This window comes from Antechinus flavipes, chromosome 1, assembly GCF_016432865.1.
Source record: "Antechinus flavipes isolate AdamAnt ecotype Samford, QLD, Australia chromosome 1, AdamAnt_v2, whole genome shotgun sequence".
NCBI classification, from domain to species: domain Eukaryota; kingdom Metazoa; phylum Chordata; class Mammalia; order Dasyuromorphia; family Dasyuridae; genus Antechinus; species Antechinus flavipes.
In genome coordinates, this window is record NC_067398.1 from 727,101,193 (window position 1) to 727,127,119 (window position 25,927).

Here is a 25,927-nt window from a genome sequence, read left to right on the forward strand (position 1 = left end):
GTGTGGATTTTCTGATGGACAGTAAGACTTTGCTTATATCTAAACGCCTTTATACCTTATGAATGTAACCAATGTGGAAAGGCTTTTAGATATAAGCAAAATCTTACTCTTTGCAGATGATATGATGGTATACATTCATAAGGTGTCTGTCCAATGTGGATTCTCTGATGCTCAATAGGACTTTTTTTATGTCCATAAGTCCTTTCATACTAGTTACATTCACAGGGTTTCTCTCCAGTGTAAATTCTCTGATGTCCAGTAAGAGCTATCTTTTGTCTAAAAGCCTTTCTACACTGGTTATACTCATAAGAGTTCTCACCAGTGTGGATTCTGTTATGTGTGCTAAAATTTCCTCTATTTTTAAAAGCCTTCCCACAATGGTTACATTCATGAGATTTCTTTTCGGTGTAGCTTCTCTTATATCCAGTAAGAAGTTCCTTATGTCTAAAAGCCTTCCCACATTGATTACATCTATAAGGTTTCTCTCCAGTGTGAATTGTCTTATATCTAGTAAAAGCTTTCCTTTGACTAAAATTCTTGCCACATCGGTGAATTCATAAGACTTCTTTCCAATGTGGATTCTCTGATCTCTTTTTTCTTTAAAAGCTTTTCCACACTGGTTACATTCATAAGGTTTCTCTCCAGTGTGGACTGTCTGATGTACAGTAAGGCTTTGCCTATTTCTAAAAGTCTTTTCACATTGGTTACATTTGTAAGGTTTCTCTCCAGTGTGAATGCTCTGATGTACAATAAGTTTATCCTTTTCTCTAAAAGCCTTTCCACCCTGGTTGCATTCATAAGATTTCTCTCCAGTGTGGATTCTTTGATGTATAATAAGATTTTCCTTTTTTATAAAACCTTTTCTACATTGGTTACATTTATAATGTCTCTCTCTAAGCAGGATGCAGAGGTCCTGCCTTTGCAGGGGATGCAAGGAGCTGAGCAGGAGGAATAGGGTTAGCATTAAAGGAAGACAGGAGTTGTGGGGTAGCTTGAATGAGGAACTGATGAAAGTGATGCTCCTACTCCCTTAGGCTCCTTCAGACTTTATTTTTATACTATATTATGATCCTAGACATTTCTTTAGGTCAACATAGTCTTCAGACATGTGTCTGACTTATTGATCTTTGTATGTTATTATATTTGACATTTAGTATTTGAGTAAGTTTTTGTGGTAAAATGTTAATTTATTGATTATATTACATGAAGCTAATAATGAAAGGTAAATGTTCTACAAGGTTAAATTTCAGTGAATTTTGTTAGTTCACTTATGTCTTCTTTGTCAATCCTAGGGATTGTTTGATTGCTCTATTTCCCTGACTTGGAACCATGTACATAGGCATTTAGGACAATTCCTAGTTGTACTTTAACCATCTTTTGGTTCCTAGACATACTGATCTTTTCTGAGTCTAAATTGGTAAACACCATTATTTTCTAGATCTTTGGATTCTCTCTCATAGTGACAATGTTTTCCATGGTGTTCTCTCCTTTATCATTTGTCTCAGTGAGAATTAGTTTTATTAGGACAGAATATGCATGTGGAATCATTTCTAGTTAATTTGCCCAAATTCCCCTTGTCACCAGATTTTTTAAGACAATGTTTAGTGCTATAATCAAGCCAATTATAAATAATATAGGAAATAGTAGTCCACTAATGAGAATCATAGAAGGAAATGTTGTTCCTGCATGAGTGTTGTGCACATTTGATCTCAGTTCTGGGCTTTACCAATCAACTAAGCGATTGCAGCTCCCAACAATTGGATTCTCTTCTGTGTTGCACAGATTTTTCTTCAAGTCAAGTCACAAGGACTGTCACTCATGAATCTTTGCTTGTGAGTTTCTACCACAAAGGCTTAACTTTGTAGTCATTTCCTTCATTTCAAGTCTGAGCTCTCCTTCCAAAGAAAAGAAAAGGAAAGAAATTAAAAAAAAAAAAAACAACAACAAACAGTAAAATAAATATAAACATGATGTAGGTGCATATATACATTTGCATATATTATAAAACTCAGGTTTTTTTTGTCTTTTCATAGGCAAATAGAAAAATCTTAAATGGCAGAACCCATCATTTTAAATCCCGTTAGTTTACACCCTAAACATAATTTAATTTCTATGGAGCTTCATGCACAGTTACGTTGGAACTTTACGCTAAAACCTGTGACAACAGAGAAAACACCTTCATTTTTATTAGGTGCACAACTCAGATCATCAGCTCAGAATGGCTGAGTGACTTGACCCAAATCCCAGCAGCTGAGATTAGAATTTACATCCTGTGAATGGGCCTAGATGATGTAGAATGGGTCTACAGTATGTTACAAACTATCTACATTCTCAGTTTTTCCCTTTCCCTTTCATTATCTGCACTTGCAATTCTTTTTTAAAAATAGATATATATACTAAATACTCATTATTTCATGATCTATCCCGCCTGTAACTATAACAAATTTCCATGATGATCACTTTCAATTTTTTTTCTATTACATTATCTAAGATCATATTCAGAAGGCTAACTCAGTTGTTTTTTGTATTTACTTGAGATATAAGTGATTTTGTTCTGATTTATTACCTTTTTTGAGATAGCTATTATTTTTTAAATTATCATTAACTGCCCTTTGTATATCCTAAGAAACATAATTTTCTAAAGATGAATGAAGTTATCAACATCTGAAAATATATCTCATATAAAAAATTGAGTTCATCATCCTGTGATGTGAAAAGGTAGTGCATACTCCACTATTGCAATCCTTTCCCTTTTAGAAGCTCACAACCCCTTTGAAGGATTGAGATAATGACCCAAGGGATCTGACCCAAAAAAAAGTATTAGTGGCACCTTAAATGTTAAATAAATGTCTGATTTGGTTATAAAGATAGCTGTCCTCTGGGACATCACAGATGTGCATATTTCCACCTCAACAACTATCTTTTTGCAGTGATCTTAATCTATCATGATCACCAATACAATGCTGTGAAGGACTGTGCAGTGATTCCATCAAACTCTGGTTGCTTCTAAGTGCAATGTAGTCTTGTAGCTTCTCAGCTTGACATAAAATTGTTTCCAGTAATTCAGGAAGGTTGGACATTCATGTACAAATGGCCACAAGTCTCCAAAGACCTTTGGGGGCCGTTTTCACTGGACCAGCGTGGTTCTCTCTCTCCTAGGTCACCTAACAACCCCATCTCATCATATCTCTAATCTATTGAATGAGATTTTACCTGGGTCTGCACTCCTGCAATAGTGCAGGAACCATGATCAGGAGGCAGGGACAGGAGAGGCCATCATGAAATCATCATGGAAGCCCACAACCTTTCTAGAAAAGCAGACCTTAAAGTGTCACTCATTGAAATGTGAAAGGTTGTTTTCTAATTTGTACTTATCTGTTGTTTATGTTACTCTTCTTCTATCTGGCAGTTTCTCAAAGGAATTTTTTAGCAACATGGGTTGGTCATTCAGTAGGGTTTCAGTTGCTATGCTTCCAAAGGTTGTGAATATATAAATATTATTAAAAAACAACATAAGGCAATATTTGTAATTGACCCTTGAGTACATTTGTCATTTAGTGCAATATTTGTCATGAGTTAATAGAAATATTAAAGCTTATTAACAGTAATGTGTAATGTTCTCCTTCATTTGGTTTTCTTGGGGTCTCTGGGAGCAGCCTTTATTTTACTTCAGTAATCATCACAACTGTAGTCAGGTGCTAAAGTCCAAATCCTTTATTATCTCCTTGCCTGGGGCCCGGACCAGCTTTCTTGAGGTCCTCCTGAATGAATCTTGGTTTCTGTGGGGGAGGCAGGAGGACTACCACCATGATCTCTGTCTTCCCTGGTTCTGATTATGGTTAAGTTTGTCCAAACTTATATGCTCTCTTATCATAGGTGTGAATCTTGTAGAACTATATTAAGTACTAAGTACATGTACTGAACTACCATTATCTTTATTAATTCCACTGATTTAACACCTTGTTTCAAGTTCTGGCCCATAACAGTAATGTGTAATTTCTTTTGACTGGCTAGAGTTAACAAATGAATTTCCATGTTTCAACAGGAGCTTGTGCAATTCTCCTGCTATTTTCTACCTTATACATGGATGACCATTTACATCATATCTGTTTTAAAGTCAGAATAGAGTACAGTGGATAGAAGGTGGAGAGGGCCTTGTAGCAGGAAGACTGGTGTTTTAATCCCACCTCAGAATCTTACTGGTCAAGTTATAGGACCTCTGTTTGATTCATTTTCTTTGTCTGTAAAATATGGATAATAATAGCAACTAAGTCCTCAGATTCTTGCGAGAATAAAATAAGACAATGCACAGTATGACACATAGTGCTGTATAAATGCTTTTTTATTTCAGTTTGACTGTTTCCTCCACAATTTTGCTCTCCTTAAATCATTATTATCCTCACCAATTAATAATGCAGTGAGGCACTAAATTTATTCACTTTATCTGGTTTACAGTGTGCTTCTCCTAGTCACTGGTATATTGTCTTCCCTGCCATTCTGTAACCGTCATGAGAGCAGGGGATGACCCTTTCATCTCTTTATGTTCCTGGTGCTCAGCCCAGGCTGCCATGTAGAAGACACTTACTGACTAGAAGAAATAGTAAGAGATGGCTCATGTAGAACCTAATCCCTTTTGGCACTTGCAGGAGAATTCCCTTGCCCCAAGTCCCCAGAAATGACTTCTTATAGGATCAAAGATGAGCACTGGAAGGGACCCACAGGGCCATGGAGTACAACTCCTTTTATAGATGGGAAACTGAAATTCACTGACTAGCCCAAGACACTATTGCTAAGAAATATCCGACAAAGAAATCCAAGTCTGGTCTTTCAACCCCAAACTGAGCATTTACTTCAGGGTAATTCTTAGAAGCCTCTTGTAACCACAGCTCTCTTACACCTGCTTTTATCTCACTTTCCTGGAGAGCAGCTATTCAGACCTTCTAGGTCCACCATCCATAGCTCCCTTTCCTTAAAATAAGAGATCACCTCTTCTCTGGGACCTGGAAGCCCTGGGCATGGAAATCAGTTAGAGATGAAGATGGAGAGAGGTTTGTAATTTAGTTCTCTTTAGGGAAGGAATGAGGACCCAGAGTTGCTCCATGTTGAAATCCAGCCCATTAGTTCATACATATCAGTCTATACTCACTCACTAGTGCTTGTAAAGCAACAATAGAATGTGCCCCACTATTTGTACAACTTCTGAGAGAGAGCCAAAGGCCCTTCATCCACCTCCTGAGGCTCCCTTCTGGCAGAAACTTCTGATCCCATACCTGGGTAAAAAGAGTTCTTGGGCTGGAGCAGCCTCAGGCCTGATCAAGAGGGACCTTGGACTTGGCCCACCTTTTTTACATACGGACAGATTCATTCCATAGTTTCCATTATCCAGAAATTAAAGGGAGCTGGTAATACAGTGGACAGTCCTGGGAATAGAGTCAGGTAAACCTGAGTTTGAATTAAGCTTTAAAGTGTTACTGTATACCTCTGGGCAAGGCAATTAAACTCTATATGGAGTTTGCCTCAGTTTCTTCAACTCTTAAATGGGGATAACAGTATTACCTAACTTGGAAAGTTAAGATGAGGATAAAGTGACACAATACTTTGTTTTACTTTTAATTTATAAACAAACATTTCCATATCACAGTAAGATGATTGCACATGAAATTGTAAATCTACAGTGCACAACTTGCTCTTTCAAATAGGCAACAAAATTATTAGGTAAATTTTTTCCCTTCACTTTGCCTGCCCCCACCCTAGAAATGGCTGCCATTACATATATAATATGTACATAATATATAATACACACACATATATAAAATTATGCTATCCATATTTCTATTTGTCAGTTTTTTCTCTGGATGCAAATAACATCTTTCTCAATTTGTCCTTTATCATTAATTTAGATACTTAAAATAGTCAAAATAACTTATTTGCTGGAAGTTGTTCTTAAACAATTGTTGTTTACTGTATTGTTGTTACTGTACCCACCACTTGTGCTGGAATTTGAGGTCACTACAAAAGAAAATTAACGGGAATCTTTCTATTCTAGGGACAAGTAGGTGATTTAGGCTACAAATTGATGCTTCTTAAAAAGAATATTCCAAATACTAGACCCATCCCCAAAAGGAATGAATTGAAAGGAAGAGCTGCCTGAGCAATTTTCAGAATTTTGGCAGGTAAAATTCATGTTCAGGTAAAGGTTAACCTCTAAGATTAGTTCTATGTTTGAGATGGTTCCACACTGATTTCTGGAGCAACAAAGGATATCCCCAAGTCCTATCATACAATGCAAAGACCAGCCCTTTCCTTTCTCTCCTTCTACCCCAAAGCCTGCACCCTGGGGAATGAAGATATTCCCTTTGTTTGCAGACTTGAGATTATCAGGGGAAATGCCTTTACCCAGGGAGAGCAGGTTCTGGGCATTCTCCACTATGACCTCCTTGTATAAATCCTTCGGAGAGTGGCCCCACTCCTCCTGGGTGAAGTCCATAGTCACATCCTTGAAGGTCACCATCTCCTAAAACATCAAATGTCAGAAGACGTGGACCTCAAAGACCTGTTAGAAGTAAAGAGTCCAGCCTCCTTCAGTTTATGGGAGGAAACTGAAACACAGAGTGTTGGAATCCTTACTAACTGCTAACTAATTAGAGTTGATCTAATCTTACAAGAAGATGTTTTGGGCAGAACCTGAAACAAGGTACTAAGTAGAACTAATTAAGACAAGGCTTGTGTTCATACCTTTACTCATTGGAGTTCAATGAGTTCACACCTCCCTTGAAGCTCTTTGGGCCAGAGAGCACTATGGGAGAAAACCCACAATCCCTCTCTCTGGAAGGAGCATAAATAGGCCAATGGGCCAGTTGAAGAGGTTCTTGAGAGGAAGACGCTACAAGTCGAGATTTCTCCGGAATGAGATGAAGAGTAGAGCTGGCTGAAGGCTGAAGAAAGCAGAGGCAGAGGCTGAAGGACCAGACCTTTGGATTTAAAGACATTCGGAGAGAGCTCTTGGAACCAAGCAGAGAGATAGGCCTCTAAGCTAAGCAGGCTATATTGGAGATAATAAAAGATCTGAACTTTTATCACCTGGCTGCGTTTTGAGAAGAACAAGAACTGATTCAGATCCATCTGAACTAGATCACAACAACAGAGATGGGATTTTTCAAATTTGCTTTTATGAATGTTAGTCAACTCTTGAAACTATGGTCATTAAGAGACTGATTGAATTCAGGAGCTGTTGAAATAAAATTGAGAAGTAACTTATGGAATGTATAATGGATTGGCATACTAGGGCCACATGGCATATTCCTTTAATGAATTCTTTAAAACTCTTTTCCTTGGTAACCCTATTGCTCTACCAACTCCATTTCCTATTTCCCACTCTTCTTCCTTTTATTTATAATCTCTTTTCCTAAATAAACCATCTTTTGCCAAAGAGAATGGCCATTGTGAATATTACATATGTTTACATCAAACTAGGAATTGCTTCGTTGACCTCATCCTGATCTATGTGCAAGTCATAGTTGACAGTTTATTTCTTTTTTTTTCTCCATTAATTTTATAGTTTTTTTTTTTTTCTTTTTTGAAAATAGCCTTTTATTGACAGAATATATGCATGGGTAATTTTTCAACATTGTTCCTCGCAATGACTTCTGTTTCAACTTTTTCCTCCCTTCCCTCCACCTCCCCCCCTAGATGGCAGGCAGTCTCATACATATTAAACATGTTAAAGTATATCTTAAATACAATATATGTATACATATTTGTACAGTTCTCTTGTTGCACAAGAAAAAGAAGATCCAGAAAGGTAAAAATAACCTGGGAAGGAAAATAAAAATGCAAGTAGTCTACATTCATTTTCCAGTGTTCTTTCTCTGGGTGTACCTGGTTCTGTTCATCATTGAATAATTGGAACTGTATTGGGTCTTCTCATTAACGAAGATATCCACTTCCATCAGAATACATCCTCATACAGTATTGTTGTTGAAGTATATAATGATCTCCTGGTTCTGCTCATTTCATTCAGCTTCAGTTTATGTGAGTCTCTCCAGACCTCTCTGTATTCATCCTCATGGTCATTTCTTACAGAAAAATAATATTCCTTAACATTCATATACCACAATTTACCCAGCGATTCTCCAATTGAAGGGCATCCACACAATTTCCAGTTTCTAGCCACTACTAAAAGTAGTTCCTCCATTAAGAGGAGACGGGGAGGAATTTAAGGCAGAAGATCTTTGTGTGACGGGAGCAGGACTTAAATAAAAGAGGCACTGGCAAGCTGAAGTCCTGGCCCTGGGTGAGGGAAGGACTCAAGCATTCTGGGGGATGGACAGGGTGGAGCTCTTGGGACCAGGAAGACACTCCCAGATTGGACTGGCCAGAAGCCGGAAGTCTGAGGTGGGGTCATTCTGTCTTTCTACTCCTCCCTTCCCTGCAATAGAAACTTCTTTACCTACCCTCAGAGTTCAGGTTTCTCCCCTTTTTCCCTGGCAACTCAGCTCTCTCCCCTTTTTTCCCCAGGAGCTCAGATGTCTCCCCTTTTCCCCTGAGAGATCAGATCTCTCTTCCTTTTTGTTCCTGGCAGCTCATAATCTCTCTCCCTTCCCCATCCCTCCCCAGAGCTCAGGTTCCTCCCCCTTTCCCCTGGAAGATCCTGTCTTTCCCCTTTTTCCCCTTGGAGCTGAGATTACTCAGAACTCTGGCAGACAGACATGTGCTTGCAGCTCTCAGGTAGGTCAGAGCCAGCATCCCCATATTTCCTGGCTTCCACTGACAGTCCTTGCCTTTAGGTCTCCTGACCTTTTGGTACATGACCTCCAGGTGGACCAGGAACCTATCTTTCTACCAAGGCTGCCTGTTGAATGAGCTCCCCATGCTTAAACCTTTTCCACATTCCCAGTCAGTTCCCAAACTAGCCCAGATTTCCCAGACTTCAGACTTTGTCCACAAAAATCTAGGAGTCCTCATTTCAGCCTTCTGATCAGGACTCAGGTGCCCCATCTCCCTGTCCAATATCTTAGTTAGAGATCCAGCTGTCCTGCCTTCAGACACCAAGCCTAAGCTGTACCAGAAGGTCCTAGCAGATCTCCCCAGCTCCTAGGTAGACTTCAGGGTACAGTCATCTGCTTTCCCAGGCTCAGCTGTCATTCCATTGGCTCTGACCTCCTTGTCATGATTTATATTGATTTATATTGCCTCCCAGAGCCCACCCTTGTTCCCCAGACCTCCTGCTTCCCTGGCCCCTCCTCTCTGGGCCCTCCGAGTTGAATCTCAGACTAGAGTTTGTCTCTCAGGCTCAGGCTTCCCCTGGTCATTCTCTGGGGCCTCCATTCCAGAGCCTTTCCCACTGTCTTTCCTTCCTAACCAAAGAAGTCAGTCTGTTGTCTAGAAGGATAATGTGTGTAGTAGTTGGGGTTAGGGGAGTTAAGGAGGCAGAGGACGGATGAGAAGAGGAGTAAAAAAAGGAAGGGGCCACTCTTCCTCTTCAGATCACCTCCCTTTCCAATCCTGAACCTCCCTGCATTGTTCTGTAGGGTACAGTCTTTCCCCCAGGGGCAGAGGCAGTGCCTTTGTAACTCCCGGAGGACCTCACACTTCACCAGGAATCCCTGCAGGCTTACCTCTTGCTTAGAAAAAGAGTGGAAAGTCCTTGCCTTCTCTGGGATGCTTCTCCCTCTCCAGTGAGCTGGGCCTGGCCCAAGCAGGGATTGGGTCTAAAGACAGACACCAAAAGTGGGCTGAAATGAGAACAGTTTTACTCTCAGGGCCCCAAACAGCAGTCCCCAGTCTATGAAATCAAAGACTGTCAGGACTAGGATGAGGGGAAACTGGGCTTTTCTATGCAGAGATAAAGATGGGGAGGGATACTCCTGGAGTTCCTGGCCTTTTTCTTGGTTTTCAGAGAGGTTTAGAATTAAAGGTCCCCAAAGTTTTATGTGACCTCTGTTAGTAAGAGTTTTGGCTGTGGGTCCTTCAAGGGTAGGAGCAATAGGACCCTGAGATAGAGAAAGATCAGGGATCAGAGGGAGAATCTTGACAAAATGCAGTCAATTTGGTTGCTTTGCTACCTCCACAGGGATCTCGGAGCCTGAGGGAATGGGCCCTGGGAACCTGGAACCTCCTCCTCAGATGAGTGAAGTCGATCCATACATCTGACCTACATCAACAGTCACAACCATTTCTGCCGACAGGGAAGATGGGCTGTGGAGCTGGCAGGACCTGATGTATGGGTCATTGTAATGTTCTCTGGTTCAGTTTTCTTGGGGTCTCTGGAGGTCTTGGGAGCAGCCTTCATTTCAGTTCAGGAATCACCCCAAGAGTAGCCACGTGTTAAAGTCCAAATCCTTTTTTATCTCCTTGCCTGGGGCCCAGTTAGCTTTCTTAGAGGCCTATCTCTCTCCTTGGTTCTGAGACCTTGAGCTCCTGCCTATCTTCTCTGGCCTCTGAATCTCTAAGATCTTTTCCCTGATAGCATTGTATTTCTTTTTGCTTCATACTTTGCTCTTGGCCACAAGGTCATGCCCTTTGCTTTCTAACAGATTCTATTCCAAGTTCTCTGCTCCTTAATGAAAGTTGCTGCCAAATTAGGCCTGGTTCTAATGGTGGCTCCTTGGGACTTGAGCTGGACTGGACTTTCCAGCGCTTGCAGGATTTTTCTCATTGACTTGGCAGGTCTGCATTTTGGTCATGATTTCCTGGGAGATTCCACTCTGAGATCTCTTTCAAGAAATTGATACGATTTGAAGAAGATAGAGAAAGAAATCTGAGAATTTTTCTCTTGACCATCAGGAGCTCTATTCCCACAAAAGCACACAGGCTAGTCATGGGAGAGGCTATCAGGGCTACCAAAGGAGCCTGCCCATATCAGGAAGTTTTGGTCCTTTGCCAAGACTCCTGAACCTGGAAAAAGATCAAGGACGTGGTCTTCTGTGGCCTCTAAGATTGTTGCTTTATTGATTTTACCTGGGAAGGGGATGTGCTTTTAATTGTGCAAGATTATGATAAGAACAGATGAAAGCACATTTCTTATGTTATATTTAGGAGAAGAAGAAATCATAGATAAAGTGAAGAGGTCAAATAGGCTCCCAAAGTGGGAAATAGGACATGCAGTTGGGAGAGCAGTAGGGTTACCAAGGAAAGAGTTTGGAAGAATCCATTAAAGGCACGTGCCATGTGGCCCTAGGATGCCATTCCATTATGCGTTGCATGTGATGTAAATGTAATATAAAGAACTCTGTACTTGAAACAAGGATTCTCACTAGGGTTTAAGTCAGTGAATTAGCTAGTTTAGCATGGTCATTAATAATTCTCTAGTCAGTATGATTGAATTAATCTTACAACAAATAATGGTTCCTTAGTGATATAATGATTGGCTTATACTCAGTGTGATGAATGGATTTAACTGTGATAGAGCATATAAACTGGGACAAACACAACCAGAGATAGATTGATAAAAGACAGAGGACTGGAGGCTGGAGCTCAAGGTCTCGGAGCCAAGGAGAGACATTCATTCCATCTCACATCATCATGGTGGCTCTCCTCCTTCACTTCTCCACTGAAACCAATACTCCTGGGGACTAGAACAGACTTAGAGAGACATTCCATCTTTGATCAGGCTTCTGGTGGCTCTCCTTCATTTCTCCACTGAAACCAAGTCCCATTTGAAAGACCTCCAAATAGCAGTCCCGGGCCCCAAGCAAGGAAACGAGACTGTGAGGGAGATAATAAAGAATCTGGACTTTATCCTTGGCTATTCTCGTAGTGATTACTCTGCTGAAATGAAAGCTGGTCCAGAGACCTCCAGAAAACTAACCAGAACTGTGGTGTTCTCTTTTTTTCTAGAATATGATGGTTCTCTCTGGGAGCAGGTTTCTTGGGGAGGTTTTCTGGAGGCAGCCTTAGTTTTGGTTCAGAGTAATAATCACTTCAAATGCAGCCAGGGATTAAAGTACAGTCCTTTATTGTCTCTTCCAAAATAGACCATTAGCTTTCTTTGATTCCAAGAGCTCTCATTGGTAGTCTTTTGCCTCTGCCTCTGCCTCTGCCAGCTTCAGTCTCTCCTCTTCCAAATCCCCAGTTCTGCCCGACTGCAGTCTCTAGCTTCTCAATCTCCTCAACTGACTGACTTCTGGCTTTCAATCTCTTCAACTGAACTCCTCACTGACTCTTTATGCGCTTTTAGAGATGTAAATTCAAAGGTTGATTCTTCCTCCGAGAGTGTGGGATTGTGGGAGGTGTAAACTTGTGAATCTCATACTGAATCCTGAAATCTCCCAACTTGTGAACTGATGTATGAGCTAATGTGTGAACTCTCAAAGGTGTAAACATAAGCATTGTTTCTATCAATTCTAGTGACTTAACACCTTGTAAGGATTCTAACACAGAACATTACATGTAATAAGGTATTTCTCGACTTTATTTCAACTGATCCGAAATTCAATCAATCTCTTAATGACCACAAATTTAAGGATTGACTCTGACACTCATTAAGAATATTTGGGCAAATACTGTCTCTATGTTTCAGTTTCCTCCTGTAAATTTAAGAGGTTTGGACTCTTTAATTCTAAAAGGTTTTCAGCTGTATATCTTATGACTTTTGATGATTTAGGAAGTGGTGACATTCAAGGATGTAGCTGTGGATTTCACCCAGGCGGAGTGGGGGCTCTTGAACCCCTCTCAGAAGGAGTTGTATAAGGAGGTCATGGTGGAGAATTCCCGGAACCTGCTCTTCCTGGGTAAGAAGTCTACAATCAATACCTTCATTCCCCAGGGTGCAGAATTTGGGTGTATCCTAAGAGAAGGGAAAGGGATGGTCTTTGCATTATATGATACGATCTTGGGATGTCCTTTATGGCTCCTGAAGGTCTTGCTCACCAATTCCCAGGTCAAAAATTAAATTAGTGTGGAAGCATTTCCAACACAGAACTCATCTTAGAGGTTAGGCTCTACCTGGAAATGAATTTTGCCTGCCAAAGATCTGAATACTGCTCAGGCAGCTTTTCCTTTCAACTTATTCCTTTTGGGGATTTTTTTCAAATATTTTTGGAATATTCTTCTTTTGAATAAGCATCAGTTTGTAACCCAAACCACCTAGTTGTCCCTAGTGTAGGAAGTCTCTCATTAACCTTCCTTTGTATTGCCCTCAAATTGCAGAAACAGTGGTGGGAAGGGAAGAAGCATTTCTTTTTACCTGCTATTTGCAAGGAGCTGTGCCACACACTTTCTTTACTGTAATATTCTTCTCTAAACTATAATGTTCTCTAGGATCAGGTTTCTTAGGGGGCTTCTGGAGGCAGCCTTAGTTTCATTTCAGTGTAATAATTACCTCAAATGCAGCCAGGAGTTAAAGTCCAATTCCTTTATTGTTTCCTTCAAAATTTTATCTCCTTCACTTGGGGCTTGGCTAGTTTTCTGGAGGCCTTTTGGATTTTGGTTTCAGTGTTCTCCACAGGACAGCCTGCCACCACTTCTCTGTCTTCCTTCATTCTGCCTGACTACCTTCTTTGGCTTGTGAATCTCTTCAACTGAAACCTGGCTTCTGAATCTCCTAGAGTCAATCCTGGTTGAGGCTCCTATATGCTCTCTTAAAGGTGTGAATCTTGTGGAACAATAGTAAGTACTAAGTACATGTAAATTAGAGAATCATCTTATCAATTCCACTGACTTGGCACCTTGTAAGAATCCTAACACTTTACAATACAGTTACAATATTGTTTAAGAGCAACTTCCAGTAAATACATTATTTTGAATATCCTAAGCACATAAATTAATGCTAAAGAATAAATCAAGAAAGATGCTATTTGCATTCAGAGGAAAAACTGATAAACAGAAATATATAGATAGCATAATTTTACAAAGATATATACGTGTACATATATACATGCATGCATTCATGTGTTTATCATTAAGCTGTGCATATATATTTCTACATAATAGCTGCCATATCTAATATAGGGGTAAGCAAAGTGAAGATAAAAAATTTACTTGATCATTTTGTTGTCTATTTGAAAGGACTAGCAAGTTGTGCATTTTAGATTGACAGTTACATGTGCAATTACCATTTTTATTTTACTGTGCTATGAAAATGCTTGTTTATTAATTAAAAATAAAAGCAAATATTGTGTCACTTTAAGGTGATCTTAAATTTCCAAGTTAGGTGATATTTTTATCCTCATTTGAGAGCTGAAAAAAGCGAGGCAAACAGTGTTTAACTGACTTGCCGAGAGGTAGACAGTTAGTGATTGTCCAAGATTTAATTCAAACTTAGGTACATTTGATCCTATGCCCAGGACTCTCCACTGTACTACTGACTCCCTTTAACTTCTAGAGAGTGGAAACCATGGAATGAGTCTATCTTTCTGTAAAAACGGTCTGCAAGTCCAAGGTCCCTAATGATCAGGTCCAAGGCTGCTCCAGCCCCAAAACTTTTTTTTACCCGGGTTTGGGATCAGAAGTTTCTGTTAGAAAGGATCCTCACAGGATAGGAAGTGGAAGGAAGAACCTTTGGCTCTCTCTCAGAAAAAGTTGTACAACTAGTGGGGCACATTCTATTTTAGATTACTTGCATTACGATCACTAGTGGGTAGACATATATGTTTGAACAAAAAAAGGCTGGATTTCAACATGGAGCAACTCTGAATCCTCACCCTTTTTAAAAAAGAGAAGTAAAATACAAACCTCTCTCCATCTTCACCTCTAACTGATTTCCATGCTCAGGGCTTCCAATTCCCAGAGAAGAAGTGATCTCTTATTTTGGGCAAAGGGAAGCATATTGGATGCTGGACAAAAAAGGCCTCAGAAGCTACTCTCCAGGTGAGTGAATTGAAAGCAGGTATATGAAAGCTATGTTATAAGAGGATTCTAGATATTATCCTGAAGTAAGTGGTCAGTTTAAGGGAGAAAGACTAGACTTGGATTTCATTATTGGATATTTTTTGCCAGCAGTGTCCTGGGCTCCTCAGTGAATCTCAGTTTCCCCATCTATAAAATGAGTGGGTTGCAATCCATGGTACTATACATCCCTTCCAGTGATCATCTGTGATCCTATTAGAAGTCATTGTTTGGAATTTGGGACAATGGAATTCTCCTGATGAGCCATTTCTTAGAATGTCTTCTAGTCAGTAAACAGTCAAGGGCCTGGTACATGGCAGCTCTGGGCTGAGCACTAGGAACATAAAGTGGTGTAAGGGACATCCTCTGCTCTCATGGAGATCACAGAATGGTAGGGCAGAAAATACCCCAGCAACTATGGAGAAATCCACTGTGAATAAATTTAGTACCTCAATACTTCATTGAATGATGGGGATAATAATGGTTTAAGAGGAAGAGCAGAACTGGCAAGGAAAGAATTAAAATGAAAGAAAATAGCTAGCATTTATATTGCACTGTGTGTCACACACAGCCTTGTCTTAGTTTATCCTCATGACAACTCAAGGACTTTGCAGATGTTATTAAGCCCATTTTACAGATAAAGAAAACTGAATCACACACAGAGATCCTACAACTTGACTAGCAGGCTTCTGAGGTGGGATTAAAAGTTTGGTCTTCCTGATTTAAGGCCCTACTCATAGTCCATCTACTGTAATTATATTGTGATTTTGAAACAGACATGATGAAAATGGCCATATATGTAGGAGATAGAAAATAGAAGAACTGGACAAGCTCCTGTTGAGACAATGAAATTCATTTTTTAATCGCTAGCCAATCAAAAGAAATTGCTATTTACTGTTAAACAAATTTATATTTCCATTGGCTTATGACAAAAAGTGCACTACATAACAAATATAGCTGAGACAATTATAAATTGTTATTTATGTTTTTATGTAGTATTTATATATACAAAAATTTATGCACAACCTTTGAAAGGATAGCAACTGGAACCCTACTGAATGATCATTTATAGGATGTAAATACTAGTCTAAACTGTTGGGATTTGGGTCAAGTCACTCAGCCATTCTGAGCTGATGTCTGTTGTGATATGGGAGCCACCTGCCAGTGGCTGCTGGAGATCCAACTCAGTCTAGCAGAATGGATCCCTTCACGTGAGAGGTTGATGGTGATCATACAGAGAGACTGAGAGGCAGTTGCGTTTTCTGAACTCTCCAATGAGAGATAGTTGCTTTGTGTGACCTCTCCCCTCTTCCCTCTTGCCTCCAATGAAATAAATTCCATCCATAAAGAACATTTGCATCAGAAAAGAGAGCAAACTGTGCATCACACAAGAGAATCCCCATTAGAGAGAGAGATTATGAATGTAATCAGTGTGGAAAAGCTTTTAGAGAAAAGGGAGCTCTTATGAGACATCAGAGAATTCACACTGGAGAGAAACCTTATGCATGTAACCAGTGTAGAAAAGCTTTTAGAAAGAAGGAATCTCTTATTGGACATCAGAGAACCCACACTGGAGAGAAACCTTATGAATGTAACCAGTGTGGAAAGGCTTTTAGACAAAAGGGAGCTCTTATAGAACATCACAGAACCCACATTAGAGAGAAACCTTATGAATGTATGCAGTGTGGAAAGGCTTTTAAGTATAAAACTAGTCTTAGTACATATCAGAGTATCCACACAGGAAAGAAACCTTATGAATGTAAACAGTGTGGAAAGGCTTTTAGACAGAAAGGAACTCTTAATAAACATCATAGAATCCACACTGGAGAGAAACTTTATGAATGTAAGCAGTGTGGAAAGGCTTTTAGAGAAAAGGGAGCTCTTAATAAACATCATAGAACCCATACTGCAGAGAAACCTTATGAATGTAACCAGTGTGGAAAAACTTTTAGAAAGAAGGAATCTTTCATTACCCATCAGAGAACTCACACTGGAGAGAAACCTTATGAATGTAACCAGTGTGGAAAGGCCTTTAAAGAAAAGGGAGCTCTTAAAGGACATCAGAGAGTCCACTCTGGAGAGAAACCTTATGATTGTAACCAGTGTGGAAAGGATTTTAGAAAGAAGGGATCTCTTATTACCCATCAGAGAACCCACACTGGAGAGAAACCTTATGAATGTAACCAGTGTGGAAAGGCTTTTATAAGCAAGAAAGGTTTTATTGAACATCAGAGAAACCACACTAGAGAGAACCTTTATGAATGTAACCAGTGTGGAAAGGTCTTTAGACCGAAAGGAACTCTTAATAAACATCATAGAACCCACACTGGAGAGAAACCTTATGAATGTAACCATTGTGGAAAAGCTTTTAGAAAGAAGGAATCTCTTATTGGACATCAGAGAGCCCACACTGGAGAGAAACCTTATGAATGTAACCAATGTGGAAAGGCTTTTAGAAGCAAGGAAGGTTTTATTGAACATCAGAGAAATCACACTAAAGAGAAACCTTATGAATGTAACCAGTGTGGAAAAGCCTTTAGAGAACAGGGAGCTCTTAAAGGACATCAGAGGGTCCACTCTGGAGAGAAACCTTATGAATATAACCAGTGTGGAAAAGATTTTAGAAAAAAGGGAGTTCTTATTGAACATCAGAGCATCCACACTGCAGAGAAACTATGAATGTAACCAATATGGGAAATTTTTTTTTTTTAAAGAGAAGTTTTTGAGTGGATCCCCATCAGAGAATGGCTGAATAAGTTATGGTATATGAACATTATGGAATATTATTGTTTCATAAGAAATGATCAGCAGGATGATTTCAGAGAGACTTGTAGAGACATACAGGACGCTATAAATCATTACTGATCAGCGTAATGCAAATTAAGACAACTCTGTGTCCCTACATACCTCTCAGATTGGCTAAGATGACCAGAAAAGATAGTGACCAATGCTGGAGGGGATGTGGGAAAACTGGGACACTAATACATTGTTGATGGAGTTGTGAAGTGATTCAGTCATTCTGGAGAGGAATTTGGAACTATTCTCAAAAAGTTATCAAACCATGCATACCCTTTGATCCAGCAGTGCTTCTACTGGGCTTATAGCCCAAAGAGATCTTAAAGGAGAGAAAGGGACCCACATGTGCAAAAATGTTTGTGGCAGCCCTTTTAGTAGTGGCAAGAAACTGGAAATTGAGTGCATGGTCAGCAGTTGGAGATTGGCTGAATAAATTATCATATATGAATGATATGGAATATTATTGTTCTATAAGAAAAAAAAAAAAAAGATGAGCAGGATGATTTATAGAGGCCTGGAGAGCCTGACATGAACTGATGCTAAGTGAAATGAACAGAACCAGGCGATCATTGTACACAGCAACAGCTAGATTGTATGATGATCAATTTTGATGGACTTGGCTCTTTTCAACAATGAGATGATTTAGGCTTGTGATTGAGGACTGCGAGAACTGAGTGTGCGCCACAACATTGCATTTTCACTCTTTTTATTGTTGTTTGCTTGCATTTTGTTTCTTTCTCATTTTCTTTCCCTTTTCATCCGATACATCTTGTACAGCAAGACAATTGTATAAATATTTATACACATATTGAATGGAAGATATGTTTTACCATGTTTACCATATATTGGATTATTTGCCATCTAGTTGAAAAGGTGGGGAGAAGGGGAAGAAATTTGGAACGTAAGATTTTACAAGGGTTAGTGTTAAAGAATTTTCCATGCATATGTTTTGAAAATTAAAAGCTTTTTAAAAAATTAAAAATTAAATTAAATTAAATTTGAAGACACATAGGATAGTTCTTCCTAGACACAAGAGAATTCACACTGGAGAAAAACCTTATGAATGTAATCATTGGAGGAAAGCTTTTTGAAGTGGGGAACCACTTATTCTACATCAGAGAATCCACATTGGAGAGAAACTTTATGAATGACACCATTGTGAAAAGAGTTTATAAAAATCTGACTAGTTTTACCAGATCTGTGAAAAAAAGGTATAAGCATTAAAATAAAGAGGAAAGTTAATTAGGTAGAGAACATTGGCAGAGAATGTGGTGTTGATGTCTTTTATACTTACCCTTCTCTAGCCAAAACCCCATGGGAGTGGGGAGATCGACAATACCTTTTTAAGTATATTGGATCCTTTTTGACCTGGTCACCTACTTAAAAAGGCAATATGGTGTAGTGGAGAGATCTCCAGATTTGTTGTCAGAGGACATGAGTAGAAATTCTAATTGTGTACCTCTGTGGTCTTGAAATAGTAATTTCAGATAAAGCCAAGATGGCAGAGAATATATACCTAACCTCATCAGAGCTTCCCTGAGATAGACAGCAGATTAAGCCTCTGGATAGGTTTTGGGGTGGAAGAACCAACAAATTTTCATAAGAAGATATTGTGGAAGAACTTCAGAAAAGATCTTTTTTCAAACAGGCAGGGAGAGAGGCTAGCAAGCCCAGACCACAGCTCAGGTGGTCTACAGCTAGTGTAGGGAGCTTCAGCATAAAGCATAAAGTTGTTGTAATGTCCTCATGCCAGGGAATCTACTGTGAGGCTCTTAGGCTACTCTTTCCTGGTTAAGGGCCAGTGGATCAGAAGATTCACTGTGAGACACTCAAAGCAAATACAAAAGGCAAACTGTGAGACCTGGACCCCCACAATGGGACCAGGCCATGCCTCCCCAGCACTAAAAATCAGTCATCAACACTGGGCCCAGAGCAAGGTATAGAAGACATCCCCCTTTGCCTTAAGAGCAGATCTTATCTGTAATGTGGCACCTGATACTTTTTGGTGCTTGATATTTTTGAGGACCAATAATTCAAGTGGATTTTGTTCTTGAACAGTGTCCCAAAAGATTTGATGATGACATTTGTTGGCTTGAGGTCTGATTTTCTTTATTTTAATATACTGAACATCCCTTTCTAACTAGTTGAAAAATGCACAAATTTATATAAGTATCAAAACATAAGCCTCTGATAGAAAAGTGAAAGGTGTTGAATGGATATTAATCTAAATTAATCTAGTATGATCAGAAGAGGGGAAGTTTTGGTGTCATAATTTCTCTCTTCATGGTGTTGGACTTTAATCAGTTAAAATGTATTTTTAAAATCTGTACCACAACTTAATGCTTCAATAAAAGTTTGCTTGATTAATTGTAAAAAAAAAAAAAAAAAAAAAAGAGCAGATCTTAAACTTAAAAAAAAAAAGAGCAAAGAGGCCAAAAGATCTCTGACCATAAACAGCTTTTATTAAGGAGTGGGGTTCTTCACACTTCTAGATCCATGGGGAGCAGAGGTCTTATGAACACTTCTAGAAATAAGGAAAGTAGGGGTCTTGGGCACACTTCTAGAGTCAAGGGAAGTGGGAGTATTGGGCCCACTTCTAGAGTCAAGGAAAGTGAGGGTCTTGGGCACACATCTAGAGCCAAAGGGAGTGGAAGTCTTGGGCACATTTCTAGATAAGGGGAGCATCAGCATATCCAAGAGGGGCTGGGTTCTTGGGCACAGTTCTAGAGGTGAGGGGAGCACCAGCAGAGCCAAGGGGACTGCGGGTTTTAAGCACACTTCTAGAGCCAAGGATAGTGGGGATCTTGGCCACACTTCTAGAGCCATTGGGAACATTAGCATAGCCAAGAGGAGCTGGGTTCTTGGGCACATTTCTAGAGCCGAGAAAAGCACCAGCAGAGGCAAGGGGAAAAGGTAGCACCAGGAGTATTATAGGGGAGCAGGTGTGTTGGGCATACTTTGGTAGCCAAGAGGAGTGGGAGTCTTGGGAAAACTTCTAGAGCCAAGGGGAGAACCAGCAGAGCTGCAGGGTAGCGGGGGTCTTGGAAATACTTTTAGAGCAAAGAGGAACACCAGCAGAGCCAATGGGAGTGGGAGCCTTGGGCACACTTCTAGAGTCAAAGGGAGTGGGGGTATTGGGAACATTTTCTGCCCAAGACCTCCACTCACATGCAGCTCTACTGGTTCTCCCCTTGGCTCTAGAAGTGTGCCCCAGACCCCTGCTCTTCTTGGCTCTAGAAGGGTGCCCAATATCTCTGCTCCCTTACAGCTCTGCTGGTGCTCCCCTCGCCTCTAGAACTGTGCCCAAGAAACCTGCTTTCCTTATCTCTGCTCTTTTTGGCTCTAGAATTGTGCCCAAGACCCTCTTTTCCCTTGGCTCTAGAAGTGTGCCCAAGCCCCTCACTTCCCTTCAGCTCTGCTGGTGGTTTCCTTGGCTCTAGAGGTGTTCCCAAGACCCCTGCACCCCTTGGCTCTAGAAGTGTGCCCAAAAACCTGTTCCTCTTGTCTCTCTCACTGTCTGATTTATTCATTCTGCCCATCTTTCTCTGTATTTGTCTCTCTTTGTTTCTTTCTCTCTCCTCCTTTTTAAAAATTGTCTCTTTCTCACTCTCTCTCATTCTCTGGTTTCTCCTCTCCCTGTGTTTCTATCTGTTTTTTTTTTTTTTTTTTGTCCCCCTCTATCTGTTTGTTTCTTGCAGTCTCTCTCTCTCTTTCTTTCTCCCTTCCTCCTTCCCTCTCTCCCTCTCTTTCTCTCTTCAAGTCTTCCTCTGGCATATTCACTCTCTGGCTTATGCTGACTCATTCTCTCTGTTTCTCTCTCTATATACCTTTGATACTTCCTCTCTCTATCTCTCTCTGAATCTGTCTCTGAATCTATCTTTCTGCTTATCTGTCTCGGTTTCTCTCTGTTTCTTTCTCTCTCTCTCTCTTTTTTTACTCTCTTTCTCTGTGACTCTCTCTCTGGCACTTCCTTTGTCTCCTTTCTCTGTCTGGTTTGCTCCTTCTTGCCCTGCCTCTGTCCCCTTCCATCTCTTTTTCTATTTCTTTTATCATTCTTTTTTCTCTCTGCCTCTCCCTCTCTCACACAGTTTTCCCTTTCTGCTTCTGTCTGTCTCTGTCTCTTTCTCTGTTTCTCATTCTCTTTTTCACTTTTGCTTTCATACTATAGTTTCTCTCTGTCTCTCTCTCTGTCTCTGTCTCTCTCTTTCTCTCTGTCTCTCTCTCCCTCTGTGTGTGTGTGTCTCTCTCTCTCCCTCCCTCCTCCTTCCTCATCCTCTCTCTGTCTCTCTGTCATTCTCTGGAATGTTTTGATAAACCAGAGAGACTTTTTCAGGGTTGAAAAGGAAGAAAGATGAAAGCACGTTAGTTTGCTTTGGAGCAATAGTAAAAGATTATTCCCTGACCTCAAAGAGCAAAATATGGTCAAGTTCTGCATTCAGAATATCATTTTGCAAGGGGAGAGTCTGCCTTCAAGAGGACCCAGTCCTGGTTCTATGACTCCAGTAATAGTCATATTCTTGGTCATTCGCTGTAAGACAACTTGTCCTGATCTAAGATTTTAAGGCAGAGTTTTTCAAAGGAGAGGAGCGGATTATCTCAGCAGCACCAGCATTCCCAGTGTAAGAGGCAATATGGGGAGCTTTGCTGGGAGGAGTTGTGACAGTTACATTGCAAAGACATTTGTGCAGTTGTATTTTGTGCCCCTATTTCTAGTGTTTGAAATAAGCCTTTTTCTTAAATGGACAAGGAAATCTCCAAACTTTTGAGGGTGTTGAGAGTCACTTAATGATCCTAAATGATGGGTCAGTGAATAAAACACTAATATCAGACCATGTTTCTGAATGTTTCTCAATCAGTAAAGATTTGTGGAATCCTAGGTCAGCTAGGTGCCACAGTAGAGGGATCTTGAGCAGGAAGACTCCTGTTTCTGAGCTCAAATCTGGGTCCAAATACTTACTAGTTGTGTGATCTTGGGCAAATCTGTTAACCCTATTTGCCTGGGTTTCATCAATTATAAAATGAATTGGAGGAAGAAATGGCCAACCACTCCAGTATCTTTGGCAAGAAAGGCCTGAATAAGGCCACAAAGTGTCACAGAAAGCCACCAAAAAATGCCCTCTTACAATTAAAGAGATGAGGGTTTGTAAGGACCTGGAAAAGGTAGTAGCTCTGTGAGGAAAGAGAAGAGGACTGAGTCAAAATATCTTCTAAAATGTTTGTAGTGGTAGCAAAGTACTGGAAAGCTGCTTATTCATTGGTGACTGGCTGAACAAGTTAGGATATATGGTGCTAAAAGAATACTACTGTGCTGTAAGAAATGATGAGTTCAAGATCTCAGAAAAAAACAAAACATGGACATACTTATATGAAATAATAGAGTAAAATGAGCAGAAACAAGAAAATATTATAAACTAACAGCAATATTGTTTTAAGAATGATTTTGAGTGAATAAGTTATTTTGTCTATTATAAATACTCAAATTATCTATAAATATATGTCCAAATTCAGAGAAACAACTGATAAATAAAAGTATGTATAGAATGATTTTACACACACACACACACACACACACACACACACACACTTATTAGTGTTTAATGGTAGGCATCTCTCTGGTGGGTGAGAAGGGGGGAAAATGAAATTTCCCTTAGAATTTTATGATATATTTTAAATAGGAAATTGTTTATGACAGATTTATAATTTCACATACAGTCATCTTTGTTATTATAGTGTTATATAGAAATCCTTGTTTTATTCCATAAATTAAAAATGCAATATTTTAAAAAAGACATATAATAGAATTTCCAGAATTAGAAATGCTAAGATTTAGCAACTGCTTATATATGTGGGGTATGTAAAGGTGAGGTAGCCAAGTGAACACTTCAGGTGTGAAACATGGGTGATTAGAAGTATAATGGTGTATATTGTTACAGATTAATCCTGTATATGATTGTATTACTGTGACAAAAATAAGAAAGTTCAGGAAAGGCCTGGGTTTAGAGAGAAAGATAATGGAATGAGATTAGCAATGCTGAATGAAATTCCCCCTCTCTCCTTTCCTCTTCTATTCTCTGCTCTCCTCTCTGCTTCCTCTTTCCAAAACCTGTAAGTCCATTTACCAAATAACTGAACAATTCACCTTTTGAAGTTTTCATTTTAGTTCACTCACCTGCTGAGTTGACTCCTTCAATTCTTATACTTGAGAGCACATTACAGATGCTGTGACACTACTTCTCTTTTTCTTTCTCTGGCTTCCCCTCGTGCTGTTTATGTCTGTCTCTGTCTCTGTTTCTCAATGTCTTTGGCTGTCTCCCTATCTCTTTCTGGCCCATTCAGTCTCTCCTTCTCTTTCTAGCTTGCTCTGACTCATTCTCTGACTCTCAGTTGCTCTCTTGGCACTTTCTCGCTCCCTCCTATCTTCTCACTGTCACTATGTACTATAGTACATAGATGTTATACATTCATTATCTTATGATGATGATGATAACATTCAGGTGCTCCCAGTAGTAGCTCCCCTTGTACCCCTGAGAAAATGCCCTCCCTCCCCATCAGGCACCAACTGCGCCTCTCCCCAGAAGGGAGGAAAACTGATTCCTGGGAAATAACCAGCCTGTGGGAGTCCCTCTCCTCCTGCTCCACCCTCCCACTTCATCTTGAGTAATACAAAGTCTAATACCCAGGATAAACACGGATGGCTGGATTGCCACATGTGTCTTTGTTCTTTGCAACATGTATCTTTGTGAAGAGATCACATTGTATCTCCTCAATCCTGTGCTTTTCACTTCTCCTTCATGGTTTAGGGCCCGGCCCTCCTTCCAGCCTCTCACGGGGTCAACTTCTGCCCAACATCTGTGTCATTGTCCACTCCTCACCCTCTCCCAGCTGACATTTCCAATCAGTTGCCAATTCTTTGTTCTTCTCCCCCATATCTCTCTTGTCCTTCACCTTGATATTCAGGTAGCTGCTCTCCTGCCCCCAGCCCTTATTCTGGACCATTGCAGTAGTGTGCTGCTTGGTCTTCTTGCCGCCAGGCTCTCCCCTCCATTCCATTTCCTGTGGCCTGAAGCTGCAATGAGATCCCCAAAGTTCCAAGCTGCCCATGTCAGTGCCTGGTTCAGGAAATCCCCGTGGTTCCTCCCTAACCAACATCAAATATTGTAATTTCCATGTTGATCTCCTCCTTTCAGGATTTCAAATTTGGAGTAAGCTTCACAATAAGTACCATTTTTTTTTTTTTTTCCCCAAGACAACTGGGATCAATCGACTTGCCCAGGGTCATAAAGCTAGGAAGTGTTAAGTGTCTGAGATCAGATTTGAAGTCAGGTTCTCCTGACTTCAGGGCTGATGCTCTATCCACTGCACCACCTAGCTGCCCCATAGGTACCATTCTTAACATACATCTATGCACACACACATAAATACACACATATAATTTATAAATAAGCATACATATTAGAAGTTCAAAAAATATTTTGCTGATAGAGGTGAATGTGATCAGAACAAGTTAGGAAATACTTCCTTTGAGATCATCTATTCTATCCTCCCCCTCACTTTCCAGATGAGAAAACATAAACTCAAGAAGGTTAACTTAATTTACCTAAGGTCACTCAGACGATAGAGTTAAGATCCAGACTCAGGTCCTCTGGTCCCAAAGCCAGTATTTTTTCCACTCTAACAATCAGAATGTTGTTCAAGCGTTTTGGTGAAATTGTGACCCAGGTGGGGTTTTCTTGGCAAAGATACTGGAGCAGTTGGTTATTTCCTTATCTGGCTCATTTCACAGAGGAGGAAACATGGTTAAGTGACTTATCCAAAGTAACACAGCTAGTGATGTCTGAGATCAGATTTGGACTGATGAAGATGAGTCTTCCCTGTTCCAAACCTAATGCTCAGTACTGTTTTCCCTCTATCCAGAGTGCTCTATTTGCTGTTCTGCCTACTGTCCAGTAACAATAATATCCAACATCAGTTATTAATGTGTGCTAAATACTTTACAATTACAATTTACAATTTATAACATGCTAACCTTTTAACATCATACGCCAAATACACATGGATGACACACCAACACTTTAATATCAAAACCTACTACATGCAACCATCACACAACTATATACTAACATGGCACCATAGACCAAACAACACACCAACTACACGCCAACATATTGACCTTTCACCTTCAAATTCAGCTTGCCAATCATCTTCCAACTACATGTTAGTGTCAAAGCTGGCTCCAAGCCAACGATACTCTGATGCACAGCATCATGCAGGTGGCAACAGTCAGTTACATGCCAACTACACGCTA